At 33.3% G+C, this 12,212-nt stretch overlaps 2 long non-coding RNA genes across 2 annotated transcripts; both read left to right on the top strand.

Moving 5' to 3' along the window:
* Nucleotides 1–2,318: 2,318 nt before the first annotated feature.
* On the top strand, nt 2,319–6,745 carry LOC146909216 (uncharacterized). Its single transcript, XR_015019609.1, has 8 exons — nt 2,319–2,913; nt 3,161–3,233; nt 3,339–3,434; nt 3,561–3,658; nt 3,918–4,047; nt 4,155–4,532; nt 4,992–5,112; nt 6,482–6,745. It is a non-coding gene; the product is annotated as an uncharacterized LOC146909216 (long non-coding RNA).
* A 655-nt stretch (nt 6,746–7,400) lies between these two features.
* Nucleotides 7,401–10,170, top strand: LOC146909215 (uncharacterized). Its single transcript, XR_015020725.1, has 5 exons — nt 7,401–7,921; nt 8,024–8,555; nt 8,633–8,724; nt 9,274–9,673; nt 9,838–10,170. It is a non-coding gene; the product is annotated as an uncharacterized LOC146909215 (long non-coding RNA).
* Nucleotides 10,171–12,212: the final 2,042 nt, after the last annotated feature.

Raw genomic sequence — 12,212 nt, 5'->3', positions numbered from 1 at the left:
CTCAAAAAAGTGATAATGCCTGAAAATAACTTAAGTGACATTATTATTTTAGGTCAAATATCTCCTATGGTCCTTTAAGTTAGATGTTTATAACAAGTTAATCTTTAAGTTTTTTTTTTGTTAAAAATTGGTCCTTTAGGTCGTAGAATATTTACACTAATAGCTATTTTTCAGTCAACTTTGTTAAAAAGTGCTTATAGACCATTTAACATTGAGATGGTAATCTAAAAGTGTTTAACTGCTTATGACATCAAACAGATTACTTACGCACATTTTATTCTTCTTGTTTTTAAATTCAAGTCTAACTTTTACAGTTAAATATTTCATGAGTAAATTACACTTCCCTCCGCTCAAAGATGCGTGAATTACAATCTCCTTCCCTCTCATATTAAAATATACATTTCCTTTCCCTCTTATTCTAAACATATTAGATATGATGGGTCAAATACTTGTGATTTTCTAAAAATCCTATATTAAATATGATGGGTAAAATAGAGATCATACTTATTTCTAATCATACTATATATAAAAGTTGCCCCAAGCTAGAATTTTCGCCCTAATTAAACCTAAACCCTAGCGAATAAAATTCCCGTTTTAACCCTGACCTAAACCTTAATTACGAAACAGCTATAGTAACAAAAGAAGAGAAAAAAAAGCCAAACAACTGTACGCGCGCTCAACAAGCGTCTTTCTCTTCCCTGGAAACAATCACTCTGACCTAACCCCCTCTCTCTATTTTCTCTCACACCCATTCTCTGAATACCATCATCTCCCTCTGCCACCGGAATCTAGCGGACCTCCGTCGTATCCGCACCATCACCTGTGGCCATTTCATCTCCGCAGAAGCTAGAATTTTCGCCCTAATTAAACCTAAACCCTAGCGAATAAAATTCCTGTTTTAACCCTGACCTAAACCTTAATTACGAAACAGCTATAGTAACAAAAGAAGAGAAAAAAAAGCCAAACAACTGTACGCGCGCTCAACAAGCGTCTTTCTCTTCCCTGGAAACAATCACTCTGACCTAACCCCCTCTCTCTATTTTCTCTCACACCCATTCTCTGAATACCATCATCTCCCTCTGCCACCGGAATCTAGCGGACCTCCGTCGTATCCGCACCATCACCTGTGGCCATTTCATCTCCGCAGCAGCCGTATCACCACCATCACTAACTCTGGTCATTTCATCTTCGCCGCCGCCGTATCTGATTCTGACCCATCTTCTTGCTCATATCAGAATCTCCGTTTCTCTCTCATTTTCGCTCTGAGCAACTTTCGCAGTCCTTCAGATGGATTAACCATTCTTAACCATCCTTCACCATTAGCGATTTCACATTCTCCCCCCAACCTTTTGATTCTCCTCAATCACTGAGTCCAAAAGGTTCGATTTTGAATCCTTCCTATACAGAAACACAAAAACGCTGATCATTTTCGATTGTTGATTCAAAAAAGGTTTGATTTCTTCTCATCCAAATCTCATCGATTTCATCTAAATTTTATAATTTTATATGTTTTGTTCATGGTTTAAAGATCAAACGTCGACTAAGCTTGGAATGAATTTATATGTTCTGTTCATCATTTAAAAAAATAGTAATTCTTCTACCCCACACCTAGCACTCTAATATCATGGGTCAAACTTCAGCTGGTGACACATAATTGTTTTGATTTTTTTTTTTTGAAATTTGTTGATTGTTGTAGGTTCGGTGAGATTGAAATGATTCGGCCGTCATCTTCCAAAACTGTGCTATATTCTCATAAAACTAACGAGAATGTAATTGTGACGGTTCAATTTTTGTCTTTGAAGTAAGTGATTTGTGCTTTGTTATGGTAGTTTATGTTTATTTGATTGAGGTGTCGTGTATTATGTGTTTGACAGTCCAAGGGAAATTCACATGGCTAGGAGATTGCTTAGTATGCAGATGGAGATATTGTAGTGTGTAATGAGTATAATCCGTCTATTGGTTATGCTACGGTAAAAATCATACTATATATAAAAGTTGCCCCAAGCTAGAATTTTCGCCCTAATTAAACCTAAACCCTAGCGAATAAAATTCCTGTTTTAACCCTGACCTAAACCTTAATTACGAAACAGCTATAGTAACAAAAGAAGAGAAAAAAAAGCCAAACAACTGTACGCGCGCTCAACAAGCGTCTTTCTCTTCCCTGGAAACAATCACTCTGACCTAACCCCCTCTCTCTATTTTCTCTCACACCCATTCTCTGAATACCATCATCTCCCTCTGCCACCGGAATCTAGCGGACCTCCGTCGTATCCGCACCATCACCTGTGGCCATTTCATCTCCGCAGAAGCTAGAATTTTCGCCCTAATTAAACCTAAACCCTAGCGAATAAAATTCCTGTTTTAACCCTGACCTAAACCTTAATTACGAAACAGCTATAGTAACAAAAGAAGAGAAAAAAAAGCCAAACAACTGTACGCGCGCTCAACAAGCGTCTTTCTCTTCCCTGGAAACAATCACTCTGACCTAACCCCCTCTCTCTATTTTCTCTCACACCCATTCTCTGAATACCATCATCTCCCTCTGCCACCGGAATCTAGCGGACCTCCGTCGTATCCGCACCATCACCTGTGGCCATTTCATCTCCGCAGCAGCCGTATCACCACCATCACTAACTCTGGTCATTTCATCTTCGCCGCCGCCGTATCTGATTCTGACCCATCTTCTTGCTCATATCAGAATCTCCGTTTCTCTCTCATTTTCGCTCTGAGCAACTTTCGCAGTCCTTCAGATGGATTAACCATTCTTAACCATCCTTCACCATTAGCGATTTCACATTCTCCCCCCAACCTTTTGATTCTCCTCAATCACTGAGTCCAAAAGGTTCGATTTTGAATCCTTCCTATACAGAAACACAAAAACGCTGATCATTTTCGATTGTTGATTCAAAAAAGGTTTGATTTCTTCTCATCCAAATCTCATCGATTTCATCTAAATTTTATAATTTTATATGTTTTGTTCATGGTTTAAAGATCAAACGTCGACTAAGCTTGGAATGAATTTATATGTTCTGTTCATCATTTAAAAAAATAGTAATTCTTCTACCCCACACCTAGCACTCTAATATCATGGGTCAAACTTCAGCTGGTGACACTTAATTGTTTTGATTTTTTTTTTTTTGAAATTTGTTGATTGTTGTAGGTTCGGTGAGATTGAAATGATTCGGCCGTCATCTTCAAAAACTGTGCTATATTCTCATAAAACTAACGAGAATGTAATTGTGACGGTTCAATTTTTGTCTTTGGAGTAAGTGATTTGTGCTTTGTTATGGTAGTTTATGTTTATTTGATTGAGGTGTCGTGTATTATGTGTTTGACAGTCCAAGGGAAATTCACATGGCTAGGAGATTGCTTAGTATGCAGATGGAGATATTGTAGTGTGTAATGAGTATAATCCGTCTATTGGTTATGCTACGGTAAAAATATGCCAAACTCATTTTGTTAATAGGTTTTTTGTTGTTTAAATTTGTTCATTTGGTATTTACATTGAAGCATTGAGTGCTTTTGTTTTGAGATTTAATGTTTTGGTTTGATCGATGCAGGGTCTCAGTAGTATGAAGTAAATGTAAAGGTCTTTGATAGTTGCTTATATGGAGAAATTGTGTATCCAGATTAGAAATCTTCATGACTATTGAATTAGGTAGGAAATATCAAAACTCTAATTTCTCGAGCAAATTAAAATTATTTCATGCTTACTTTTGATATTGTGGAATGACAAAAATTAAAGTGATTGATGTAACTTGAATATTTTGATGATTTGCTGCTGTACTTTGAGAGTCAAAGGAAATTAAAAGCATGACAAATACAATTTTTTGATTTAACATAACGGTTTAAATTTTGATTTTGATTTGATTTGCAAGGAGTTAAGTTAAACTGTGTTAATTGAAATTGTTGGTCAGATTTCTTGAACGGTGAAGTGGAGGAATCGAAGACAGTGGCAGAGGGTGATTATTCAATCGATAAAAGCAATTAGTGATTTTTAAAAATTCACCGGAAGGTGATTGTCATGACCACTTATGATCTAGATAGGTATTTTTCATAATATTCATTGGTTGGATTGGATGTATCAGTCTCTCTATCTCATCTAATTATGTTTCTGATTTTTTTTTCTCCCTATTTTTTCTTCACTTTTGCAGGTTTTCCTTTTTGGTAGGATTGTGTTTATTGAGGAATGCATAGCTTGACTATAATAATGATGTAGAACAAGAGGATCCATCAACTATTGGTATTTGAGAAAGCTTTAAATTTGACGGAAGCAAGAAGACTAGATGGATAAGTAACTCTCTCAATAGTTAGGTGCAAGATTTAATGAATCAATTTTGGTTAACACAAACTCAAAACAACCATTGATACAACCTCTTTGTTATTAAAATCTAGAGATCTTTAGGCCGTTTTACCAATTTTTATGTCCCTCTCTTTCATTTCATCAAGCACCCAATTTCAAGCCTCTATCCCCAATTTCTTTCAACCGCCAAATCAATTGCCACCTCTCGAGCTTAAAAATTGAGTTATAGGTATGAATATAGTGTTTTTTTCCTGTTTCTCTTGCAGAATTTTAATTTTATTTTGATATGTATGCTAACATGGTAACTTTGTAAAGGTTGTGTAATTTTTTTGACATTTTATAACAAGGTAACTTTGGCTAGGTTTAAGAGAATGATATAAATGAGGTTATGACTATATTACTATTGGAAGGAAGAATGAAGTCAGTGTGGAATAAATTATTTAGAACTTCATTTATCAAACCAGATGATAACAAAAGCACTCTGGAAATTATGTTGTTCAGCTTTAATTACTTTCCCTTTAAAATGTTTGAAGGAATGCCTCATTGGATTTCATTTTCACCACTCATACTTTCTTTTGGGTTACAAATGTGTGTTTCAGTTAAGCCTTGAAAGTCTCTGTTTTTTGCCTTGACATTATTTTGCTAAGAACTTCTTTAACTTAATAACCCTTTTTTTCCTCCTTTGCAGGATTGTTGTCATTCTTGGTTGCCATTAGATTAGTCACTAGGATTATGCATATTAGCTGTGGGTTTATTATGCTTCTAAAGCATGTGGTTCTCTATTAAATCTTGAACTTCTTTTATGTCAGGTAATAATTTGTCTTACTCATTGGTTCTATCAAATTGGATTCAAAATTTGAGCTTTCCTTTGGCAAGAAATGGAGCTAACTATACATATGTCTATAGAATTTATAACTTTTGAATAATTGCTTTTGACTTTTCAAAATGAATGATTGTTTAGTCTGTTATCTTTATATTTTTATTAATGTCTTGATTAAGGCTCATACTTATGGCCGCGAACTTGATACATTGTTGACATATTTGTTTCTTATTTGCATATTCTGTATGAATGATGCCTATGAAAAATTGCAAAATCAATTATTTGAACATTTAGGGCAATGTGTGACTATGTCAGATGACTTCATATTGAACTACAATTTAGTAACTCAACGTATCAATGATTGGAATAAGTTCTTTGTGTCCATTAAATAAATTTGTTCAAATTCTAGGATAGAGCAAGATGTGTTCAAACTGATGCCTAATTAATTAACAGACATATATTTTCATCTTAATTATGGACAATTAAGTTGTGATAGTTGGCCTTTCTGTGGTGGTGCAGGTCACTATATTGGTGTATATGTATCTTCTATATCTGTTTCTTATTTGCTAATAAACGTTTTTTTAATTAAAGTATTTGATATCAAATTGTGCATCACCATCATACTCAGGTGGAACATCATATTTTCTAGAGATGATAACATATTGCATTGATTTTATTTTTTTTATATTGCATTGATTAAAGTCATACTCTTTGTAGCAATTTTTTTTAGAGAGGTGGCTGATTTTTTACTCTGAAGTATTTGATTGTCTTTAGATCTCTCTAATGTCGCGAATGTATATACACGGGTCTATTGTAGCTATTTGAGATAATCAATGGTGTATCTAATTAGATAGACCGGACTACTACCTGCTGAAAATTCTCAGTTTCTCAGATTTATTTTAGATATTTCTTGATAGTTTAATGAACAAATGAGTTGTAGCCAATGATTATTGTCTTTAAATTTCTCAATGAACGACTAGATTTCATTATGATCTTGCAAAGCTATTTCCAACACTTATTTTTTTGTTGCAAGAATTACAAATTTATGTGATTTTTATTTTCTTATTAGTGCTATTTTGTGTGTAATTTACCACATTGTTTATGATTTGAATTTCTAACTATCTTTTTATATTGTAATAACTTATACGCTGGTACAATGTTTGTGGCCATAATAAGGTTCAATTTTGTATGAATACTCAAAAGTGCACATTAAGAGAGTTCTACTCAAAAGTGCACATTAAGAGAGTTCTACTCTTTTTTTGGAATTCGAGAATTTTCCTGGTAGTATATCTGTACTTTTTTCATTTGAGAGGTCTGCTACTAATGCTATGTCATGTTTTGCTAACTTGCTGCTGTAGAGTTTTTGGGCCATTTTTTCCGCGGTGTTGTTCTAATGCCTATTCAACTCACATTTTCTGGTCTCGGAAGATAATTTCGAAGCCCGTTTTGGTATGAGGCAGCTAGAGTTTGTGTTCTGCTGCAGTTGTTCTAATCCATATGTTATGTAAAAGCTACATGTTGTAATCTTTTCATGTCCTAATCCATATTTTCTGTAAAAGTGATAGTTGTTATCAAGAATATAGATTAAAAATGCAACATCTCATGTTCTATTGTATTATGAATGTCGTTTTTAACTTGCCAATTTATGTATGATAAAAAGTCTCACTGTGGGATACTTTGAATTTGCTGAGTTTGAAAGGAAATAGGGTGGACTTAGTTTAACTTCTTCACCTACTATTTTTTGTTCAATGTAGACAGTTTCCTATAGTTGTGTGTTATACAATGACCATTAACAAAATTTAAGGGCAATCACTAAATCAGGTTGGTATATACCTTCCACATCGTGTTCTCAAATGGTCAACTTTATGTATCAATATCAGGGGTTACCTCATGAAACGGTCTGAAAAATTTGCTAATAGATGAACATGGTGTTTGCATTGATAGTACTTCGAATGTAGTGTTTAAAGAAATTTTCCAAAATGTGTAGACACGAAAACCTCAATTACTATTGAATTTAAAGTTATGACATTTGAACATTAAGTTGAAAATATACGATGTATTTTTGCTTTTCTTTACTATATTTACATTGTATATGACCCGTGCGGCAGCACGGGTGAAAAGTCTAGTCCTAATTAACATTGCAACAACCACTCCTAACCCTAACCCTAATGTTTTTGGCTCCAAATCATTCTGGCCGTTGGATGGATCAATACTAATCTCCACACAATCTATGAGAGTGTATTTCCCATATATACGTGTTTCCAATGTTTTGTGCTTACCTATGCTCATCTGTTAACCTTGCCTTCATATCGACATCAAATACTCAGCCTCCCAATTATATTGGAAATAACAAACAATTATTGTCATCTGTTTTCAATATCATGCCTTATGAACTCACGCGCATCACATCAAAGCCAAATGAATGAAAACCTCAAGTTTGTTCTCAATTTCACTCTCAAACCATATAACCCTTCTTCACCGATTAAATCTTCTTCTTTTGGAATCATTTATTCTTCATTGATTCTCAATTTCTTTCCCTTTCCAACGTTTGAGATGTTTCAATTTCTTATCTTTACCAAAAATCGTTCATATTTTTCCAGAATTGGAGGTCTTGAATATTCAGATTTTCCCAATATTGTTCCTCTATTCCTTTCACCTTCTTCTCCTCCGCTACCCTAACCTCCCACCACTATCGACCTTTCTTCCGCCGCCGACAACCTCACTGCCGTCTCTCCCTTATGGACCTATAGGGTTTACGTTTTTCATTTCTCTGTCGAGTTCCATCAAAAAAAATCAAGGTAAGGAATTCTTCAAATTTGAATGCTTTTGTAAATGACAAAACTTATTAAATCTCTTTAAATTTGATTTATTAATATTGATTTAACCATCCTCTTTTTCAGCGACGATTCGATTTCGACCGTTAAGCTAATGCTTAGATCTGCTTCTTTTATGGTATTAGATGATTTGTTGTGAATTTGAAAGTGACTGAATCATCGAGGAAACGCAAACCCATCGGCGACCACAATTTAAAGTCATGTTAAGAGTAGTAAATCATTTTGTAATCTAATGATCAGGGCTTTAGTAATTTTAATAACTTCGAATTATGTGGTCCATAGGAAAGAAATTATAGAAGGTATGTATGTTCTCTCTAACCTATTTCTCTAATCATGGTTGTGTGATATCCGGTGAAAAGTGTTCATTCTTTTGGAAATAAATTTCCAGCAGCACCTGATTCAGTTAACTCTTTAATATGATTGTGTTTTCTTTGGTTTTTTCAACTTTCAAACTTCCTGGAGAGGCAAGCAATTGCCTATATGTTGTTTTTTTTTTTTTAACAAAGTTGCCTATATATTGTTACTTTCGCTGCCAATGTGAATTTAGTGTCAGCCACTTGGGGAATGAATTTGCTTTCTCGGTTTGTAAGAACAAGAGGTGTGCAATTTCTTCATTTGGAGTTTTGAATGTCTTTTATTGACTTTGCATTAATGTTGAGCTTTGATTTTGATCAGCAACCCCGTCATTCCATGGGTATATTCTCCTATACCTTTTCACATGGATTCTTGGCATCAAGTCTCCCAAGTCAATCCCATTATGTTTCAGAGTTATGGTCACTTCTTGCACTATCCATCTATTTTCTTTTAAAACGTTTCATGGTCTCTTGGTTTCTTGAAATTCCAAGGTTGTTCTATCTTTTCTTCTTATTTTGTTACATTATTTTTTTGGGTCATGAATGATGAGTACAAACATTTTTCTGAACACTTTATCCTGATATCTGTGTAATTTATAGTGCTAATGGTTTTCTTGGTTGTTTAGAATTATTTTAGCATTTGATTATAGCCATAAAAGGAGCAATATAATTATGAGTAGTTTATAGTGAACCTATCAGTATGCTTTCATTACATGTAGTGATTTTTTTAAGATATTTAGATGAAAAATATTGATGTATAGAAATCTTCATGCATGCAACAATCCATGTTTTAAAAAGCTTTTTCACTATAGACAAAATAAGTGTGAACAATCCATTGGTTAGGCTGCCAATGGATTACTTTTCTTCACTATAGGAAAATAAATTATTTATGTTGAAAGACAATTTGAATTTTCCTTTTCTTCATTCAAATAGTAATCCTTAAAGCATTTTTTGTTATGGTAGGTAAGCGTAACAAGCCTTTAGGCTATCTGACATAGGAGACAAATTTATTCCCAGCTTTTCAAGTTTATATTGTATGTAAATGTATGCAGACATCATACATTTAAGGAGAAAAAGATGAGGATGACGAGGAGAACATATATCACGACAAGAGATATTTTTTTATTTTAATGTATTTGATAGGCAGGTTATATGGATTGTATCAACACCACTTCAAATGTAGTATATAAAGAGGTGTTTCAAAATGTCAAAAAAAAAAAGTGTGAATTGTTGTATGTCCTAAAAGATAGTTTATGTCCTAAAAATTGTTATGGGTGAAGAAAGAGATTTCTCCAAGTCTGTTGACACTATTTCAATCATTGACTGCTACTCCAACCCGATACTTTTTCTCTTTGATGAACTGGTATGAATCAATGTTTTTTTTTTATCTCTGCCTTTGAGTTTTTGAAAAAATCAATATATCATGAAAATTTGATTGTTCAGAATCTAAATGTGACAATTAGTTTTCAAAGGTTGCTGGATATTGTGGAATTGGTGTTTATTTTATGTTTTTTTTTTTGTTTACAGTGACATCAATTTAAAGGAGCTGGTGTGGAGCCTGAATTCCACTTGCTGTGAATAAGAGATGTGACGCTCTACTTTCCTTTAGGTTTAAAATTGCTGGCATAAGTTACATCTTCTATTAGCTATTTGATCAAATGCATTATTGAATCTTACTTTCACCAATTATCTTTTATTTGGATTGTGTTGAATGATCTCCTTACTGTTTTTCTTCTTTACATTATGTTTATTTATCTGTCAACTATAAACAAGAAGAGTTGATGTTGTTGTTCAACTTATTATGTCATTTCATAAATGACTTGATGGCATAATTATTTATTGAATAGCTTCTTGACTTAATCTATAGTCTAATATTGTATATGTGATAGGTTTTTATGGTGTTAATTAGTATATATGCGATACTCTTTTTATGTGAAGTATATATGTGATACTTTTTTTTGAACAAAGTATATATGTGATTCTTAACTGCATTTTTTTTGGGATCTTTGTATATTTCCTTCAACAAAGCAAGGATGCTAGATGGTCAACAAATATTTTGAAGGAAAACGATGCATTTTCTTGGGATCTTTGTATATTATCCTTCATCAAAGCAATAGCTAAAATTAGATCTTTTTCAAGGCAAGTCATGTGCTTAGTTTTGACTAGGTGGTTCGCCGTGGCAGGTCTTGCATCAGGGGGGCTGGTTGTGTTGTGTGTTGCTGGAGTCGTTTCTGTTTTGGTTATGGAACAGAAAGTGTAGCAAGCGCACTGCTGGCCTTAGCAGGTTCTGCTGCCTGCTGTTTTTTGGTGGAGTGTGCAGCTATTCTGCGAGTTTTGGTTGGGGATTTTGGGGTTTTTTATTGGTTAAGGATTTTTGTTTTCAATACCCTCTCTTATGTGTGCCTCGCTAATTAATTTTGCCATCTCAAATGACGCACTATTGCAAGCTCTCTATTGTTGTTATAAATTAAAGAATGAGATGGTTACGGTAGAGGTTCCATTGTTATTACATATTGAAGAATTGAATGAGAGTATTTGGCATAAGAAAATAAATTTATTGTAAAATATTGACTTGGCCCTTTGTGAAATTTGGGAAAAGATTTATTTTGTATTAAATAAATGTATTAATAACAAGATTCATAAATTGACAAAAAAGTAATTGTTTACCTCTTATAAATTGTACCAAAAAAATAGAACTAGAAAGATTATTCGTTAAAAAATATTAGCTTCTAAATGTTTTCTTATCTATGTAATATTATTAATAACAAGATTCATAAATTGACAAAAAAGTAATTGTTTACCTCTTATAAATTGAACCAAAAAAATAGAACGAGAAAGATTATTCGTTAAAAAATATTAGCTTCTAAATATTTTCTTATCTATGTAATTGATCATATTGCAATATATTAGCTTCTCCATTGTTTATGACCCGGGCGGTAGCACGGGTAAAAGTTCTAGTTATTTATAATATGAAAATGAAGATAAGATTTTAGCATACACGCCAGAAAGAACTATTTAACATAGAATTATTACTATGTTTTTTTTACAGGAGGACTGTTGATATGTTATTTATACAAAAAAGAATTATTATTTTTTTGAAGAGAAAAAAGGGAATTATTTATAATAGAAAAAATTTAATAATGTGGACAAGGTTTTTGGCTGGTAGACCTTTTGTTTATACGTGTCTTTTATCTGTTACATCTCGTGCAGGTGGAAGAGTTAATAAATTTGCTGATTCAAAGAAATAATATATACACGCCAAAAAGAATGATTTTTTAAGTATAAAAGGTAATATTAAATCAGACAGGCTATATATATTACATGCTCATTTTCATATCTATTCATGTAGCTAGTATGGCAAATATGCATAGGACCTTTCCTTCAACAATTCTAATAGGATTTACTCTTTTAGCATTATTGTTCTCTAACAATGCCAAAATCATTGCAGTTCGCTTTGTTCCTTCAACGACACGTAAAGCAAATGAGCATTCACTTCAGAGTCCAACATGTGAGAAACTTGGATGCAACAAAGACCAGCAGAATAATCTTAATCCATCTCTTACTCACAAGGTTGATCATTTCTTGCTACCTAGTAATGTTTATCGTATTTTTAGATTAAGTCCTGGAGGTCCTGATAGGCATCACAATTAACAATGATGTGGTGTACTCAAGTAACTCTTAAATAAAACCTTGTTACTGATATAGCTCCTTACATGCTAACATTTTCCTTCTTTTTTTACAACACTCGTGGATCACCAAAGGTCACTTTCTTTCTAGTGTATAGCTCGTGGATTAGTAATAATTAATACTCCATTCAATTTTAATTTTAAGAAAAAGCAACTAAAATTTTATTGAGTGATGTGGGGTTTATGGATCAAATAATGTCAGAATAGTTTATAGTA

Source organism: Medicago sativa, chromosome 7 (genome assembly GCF_051527215.1).
Source record: "Medicago sativa cultivar Bolivia chromosome 7, Bolivia_mono, whole genome shotgun sequence".
Taxonomy (NCBI): Eukaryota; Viridiplantae; Streptophyta; class Magnoliopsida; order Fabales; family Fabaceae; genus Medicago; species Medicago sativa.
The sequence above is the reverse complement of the archived record's forward strand: the minus strand, read 5'-3'. Positions and strand labels throughout refer to the sequence as shown.